Source organism: Taurulus bubalis (genome assembly GCF_910589615.1).
Source record: "Taurulus bubalis genome assembly, chromosome: 13".
In the NCBI taxonomy this organism is placed as follows: Eukaryota; Metazoa; Chordata; class Actinopteri; order Perciformes; family Cottidae; genus Taurulus; species Taurulus bubalis.
In genome coordinates, this window is record NC_136601.1 from 7,348,842 (window position 1) to 7,354,821 (window position 5,980).

Below are 5,980 nucleotides of genomic sequence, written 5' to 3' on the forward strand. Positions count from 1 at the left end.
CTACAGTAGTCGAGTTACTGCCAGAGGTAAAAAAAGTTAAAAATAACAATAACATAAAATTCTGCTGTCTTAGACTGTAGTGTGTCCAAAGTTAGAAGGGCAGGTGTCATGTCATTCTCTCTTTTTCTGTGTTCCTTAGTTTGATGTACAAGCAAAAGTAGTAGGTTATGAAATGAATGTAACCTGTCTGTGTACAGTTTTTAGACTTACGGCAAGAAGATACTGATATTTGGATGCCAGTCTTAACAAAAACAAGGGTTGTGTGATCTCTCCATGTAGCCAAACTGGTTTGAGAATACAATATCTGTTTTTTTGTTTGTTTTATTACAAAGCCCCAACCCCTCCCCCCCCCAGAAAAAAAGAGGCAGCTTTTTGCACACCATCTCAGGAAATTAAATTTCCGCAGTTGGTATATTATTTTTTAAATTTGTTTTAAATATACCTTTTATGCCACTTAGTGCTTTTGTTTTTCTACCTGCTTGCCTTTTCGTGTCCTGCTACATTAGATGCAAAGAACTTTAACAAGAGCTAAAGTTGATCTAATGTTTAATTTTTGTTTGATATGTTTAAAGGGCATGCGATTTTGCTCTTGGGACTTGTTTGTAAATGTTTGACCCATATCGAGGGGGTTGTGGGAGGAAAGGCTGTCGGGAGGTGGTGTAATGGTATGCTTGGCTGGGAGCTGGGACGACTTCATCCCTAATCGCCGTTTGAATTTACAAAAAAAAAAAAGAGTGGTTGGGTTAATTGCTTTGAAGGACAAAGCAGGTTAGGTACGAGGCAATGCACTGATATTTTGTAGCAGGTAATTATTGTCGTCTTTGTGTCTAAACATCCAGTGCTTCCATCATTTCACACATTCATTGTCCAAATCATGGACCATAAACGGCACAGCAAGGTTTACAAATGATGCGCAACATGTTGCTACATGCTATGGATCTGTCAAATCAGAGGTCGTGGGAAAAACTGCATAAAAAACTCTATTAATCAGTTATTCAAATGCTTTGCTCTCTGCCAAAACCATTGTTGGTTCCTATTTGAAGTTAAACTCACTTGTATATATATAAGAACAGGTAATGGTTACCGACTGATGAGGAACAGCTATGTCCATTTTTGATCCGCTACCAAATCGACCTTTCAAAAAATACTCAGTGGTCAGTTTGATCAGCTTTCAACAAAGTAAAGACTCCTTTCACATTTCATGATGGGTCCTTCCTGAGTATACCGTTTAGCCACCCTCTGTGGCCTCTGTGTCTATGTGTACATATGGTGTTCTGCCTGCCTGTGTCAATGTGACTTGGTTGTATCTGTGTCTGAAAAAGCAGCACTGGGAGAAGGGGTGGTGGCTAGCACTCTCCACAAGGCATCGTTACAAAGACTGCCATCTAAACACACAACGAAACACTACGTGAAAACACAAAAAATGCTCCGAACTAGACTTCAAATCTAAGCCAGCAAACTGACCCAACAATCTACGCGTTCACTGGTGACAGCATGTAAAAACCAGACGCTGTTACGTCAACACGATCTGAAACTCTTTTTCTATCTGGATTCACTGATTCCAGTTCAAGTGTTGTTGATTTTAGCAGGACAGCTAAGTGACGGTGCTTTTTGGATCCCCTTCTACCAGCAGCTGAGTAGTAAAAAAACAGTCCACTGTTGCCTGCCTGGTCTTCTCCATGGTGAGGTAGTAAGAGTAGCAATCAGGGATGGGAATTTCACGACCCATTGGCGAGTCTGTCTGAGTTCTCACTGGCCAGAGTCTGAAGGGTTGTCTAGTAAACAAGTTATTGAGGTGATAGAATTTTACTATTAATCTTTCCTCACCAGATACCTGCCGCTATGTGGGGAGGGGAAACTCTTTGCTAATACTTCCTGATATAAACTGTAAGCATTCCTCATTCAAACTGGTGGGAGCCACAAGTTAAAACAACAGACAAGCCTTTAAAGGGACAGCCCCCACAACCAAAACAAATTTAAAATGCATGTCTTACCTGTTAACAGCAGTGCTATTTATCAATCTAGATTGTTTTTTGTGTGGGTTCCTTTGTTTTGAAAATATCAGCTTTAGAGTCGTCTACCTTCTCTCAATGGGAGACATCTCTCGGCTTTACATATCCATGAGTTCCTACAATATTTGATAAATAGCACGACCGGTAAGAGGCTTTTGGGGTGAACTGTCCCTTTAAAGTGTCGAGGTGCTTCTTTGAAATTCCATCCCTGGTAGTAACACACAGTCCACTGTTGCCTACCGTGGTCCCCTTTATGGTAAAGTATTAGGCGTAGCAATATATAGTATACATATTCTATATTCTACAGTAAATATCATTATTTTTGGTCAAAACTGACAACCTGACAAAGATATGTTTGTGACTGTATGCATTTGTATGAATTATTTTAAAAGGAAATAAACTGTGGAAAGGTGAAGTTTGTGTCTTATTCATGTCTAAACTCAATTATTATCACTTAATTAATAATAAACACAACACTGTGTACTAGTTTGATAAATATATTTACTCCAATGATTTTGAACTCGATGTATTTCTTTTCTGAATGTTACTGGAGTCATACCAATAAACACAATTTGTTTTTGAATTTTGGAAAAAAAATGCAACAATGCAACAGCAGAAGGCAAAGGACAAGTTTAAGAGGATATACAAACTGAAAACAACGCAGGTCTCAAAATATACAAAAAACATCCGCTCATAATTACAGCTGTGAAAATAATTTACATATTTAAAATGTACAATTTAGATATTTGATGTTTCAAGCTTCTCAAATGTGAACTTGAAACACATAATTATATTAAGTATAAAAAAGGACATAGCAACGGTCTTGTTTCACACACAACAGGTGTTTAAACTACTATTTTACTCAAATGTGAATCGTTAGACACATTTTTGATTAGTTAAAAGTTTGCATCCATCAACTCTGAATATAAAGTTACGAGCTGATTCCAACAGATGTCACTAGAACAGCTGAAACAGTCGTACTGAGGAGAAAGACACACAAACCAGATGTGACAGCTGAATCTGCACTGCTGCTTGCATCTGTTTTTTAGTTTAATTTATTTACGCAATAAATCCATATTCATCTTTGGGTGTTCCTCGGTACATATACAGCGCACCTGTGTCACATTAGTGAAGTGGTTGTCAACACTTCTTGTAACAGCTCCCGGCCTACACCGAGTTATTGACTGCTCAAACATGAAGCCGAGAGTCATTGAATCAGAGATCATACAATACGCACTGCAATGTGGAATATGAATAAATACGGTGTTGAATGGAATAATGATATATTAAATATATTTAATCTGCTCTTTGTTTGCACTGTGGGCTATCCAGAAGAGCAACGTCACCTGCACGGTAGAGATTTCAATCATTTAATCATTTAAAGGCCTCGAGATGAATCTAATGTTGGACTGAGCAAACAATAACTCTTTTCTTCCAATCTACGTAGGTAGGTTTTTAATGTAGAAATAGGATACAGTATAAATATTCAAGAATCTATTCAACAGTTAAAAGCTTCAGCGGCCAAGTCGATTCTTCTGCTGCCTGTCTATTGGAGAAACAGAAATGGTTGTCAGCTGTATGCTGCCAATCATGTGAGACCTCAAATTGAACCGACTGTATCTGGGGGGACATGGAAAGACCTTCATCTTTTTGTCTTTCTCTTTATTTATCTCTCTTTTGCTCCCTGATTACCCCCAAATCTCTCCATCACACTCTCTTTTTTCTCTTTGTCACTCCCTCTCTCTCTCTCTGGTTCATCCATTCAAAGTTACAGCCACTGGAACAGGCTCTCCGGCAGCTGGAAACTCAAGATGGTTTAATCTATACCTCAGGAAGCAGGATGGGAACCAGAGTGCAATAAAAAAAAAAAAACAGGGATAGGGCATGTTTAATTCAAGCAGCATGGGGACCTCCAAAGGGCACTGTGCAAAGGGGAAGAGAAATGTTCATAATGCCGCTGGGACATTTTGGGAGGAAATGTGTTCGTGGTGACCACTATCGGACTTAAATTGAGAGGTGAGAGTCACATCTTCCTTTGTGAATAACAACTAAGCTTCAAGAGATCCTGGCCTGTTAGAAGTAGAGGAACATTTTGGGAAAGAAAAGTTGAATGACTAACGCTCGCCGCTCTTTCAGGAAATACCACTGACTATGTAAAAATTATTCAACCGGCACATATCACTGGTTCTTAGAAACACAGGAGGGACTGGACACAGGAAGAAGATGCCTGCTTCTTTCACAAAGATGATCGAACGATCAACGTATTATTAGTAAGCCTTAATTACACAGACAATTTGACTATTGGTACATTTATGAGCGATACAAAGACCCCTACAACATCTTTTACTGCAGATGTCACTGGAGCAGACTGGGATTAAAAGCTATTTTAGAGAGGAGACAAGAGAACAACAATTTATAGACCATATAGGACCAATTGATAGGCGCGAGCTGGTATGAGCTAATGTTGCTCCCAACGACAGACACACACCGCTGACACTTCTAAATTATGGATTTGTCCTTTGCAGCAACAATACCAAACATCTCCATTAAAGGAGAAGGCTGGCATCATCTATTATTTCTTATATTTCTTATGTGATCAAATCTGTATCGGCAAGACAACCTTTTTAACTTGCCAACCTGCCGACCTCTGAATGCAGCTGCCACCAGTTCAGCGAGTTTCATGCAAAGCCATACACTAAAAAAGTTGCTTTGTCTTTGAGCCCACACTCTTGGATCCCTTCTGACATGTTGGCTCCTTGTTATGTCAGATTTGTACACTCTCTGTTGCACTTACTGAAAGTGAGAAGGACATCGGTGTGTGTTTGCGTGAGGTGAGTCCAGGCTACAACAGATGAATTGGTCGATGATGGACGTGGAGCACACTTCCTCTTCGCCTCTCCCTTTCCTCTCCCTCTGCTCTTCTCACCTTTCCTCCTACCTCTCTGTGGTTTCTCCTCCTGACATTTTCTCTCTTCGGCTTTTTATTCCGCTCTGCTCTCCCCTCGACTGGGCACAGTCCAAATAAAGCCAAACAAAGGAATATTATCCACAAAAATGTGGTGGAGTACAGCGGCCGCCCTAACATTCAGGAGGTGAGGCACCCCGCTGAGATGAGTTACCCACCAAATGTAGGATTTCCATCAGCATTTGTTTCAGGGTTTGAGTTTCCAGTGGGTCCACATACTGCCTCACAGAGCCCTTCCACACTGCCAAGAAAAATGTCTGGTGGTTAATAAACACCAGACACGTGCTCTTAAATGCTGGCAGCTGCCTGGAAGGTGCCAACTCCATTGGCTGCTTTGGCAGGTCACCTTCATTTTGTTGGTAGCAAGCAAAAAATGGCGCACTACCAATTTGACAGCTTTATTGTCTCAATTTAGCAATTTTTACAACAATTATTGGCCGCCACTGTGTCACACATGCAGAAAACGTGTTGTGATATTACAGCCAAGCTACATCATTAGAAAGGATTGTAAAAATGTCAACAGCGGATGGGAGTTAGCTTGAAAAAGCACGTCTTTTTCTTTTAGCACTGACTAGATTTTGCAGCAACTGTTACCAAGATGGTGATATGGGGATATAGCAGAGAGCTCCTGCATAAGAACCCTTTGACTGCTGCTACCGGCCACACATGCGGGGTTGTGAGGATTTTAGGCCTCTGAGTGTCTCTTTCAATATTTGGGGTTTTAACCAGTCAAAAAGACTGAACCAAACTCCTGAACTCGGTCCGGTAAAGTAGATTATATTGTTGTCTCTGGCCAACGGGTTTTGTTAGACCCATACAATGCTGAAAGACGCAGTGATAGTTTATATGAAAAATAAATAGACTTCTGGATAGCGCCTACGCTGCTGGAGAAACCGCAAGGAAACGAATGAGGACAGATATTATGAGAAAGACAGCTAAGGTAACAAACAGAAGAAAAAAGGAGACGAAGAAAAGATTGAAAAGGAGAAAAGAAATTGAGGAT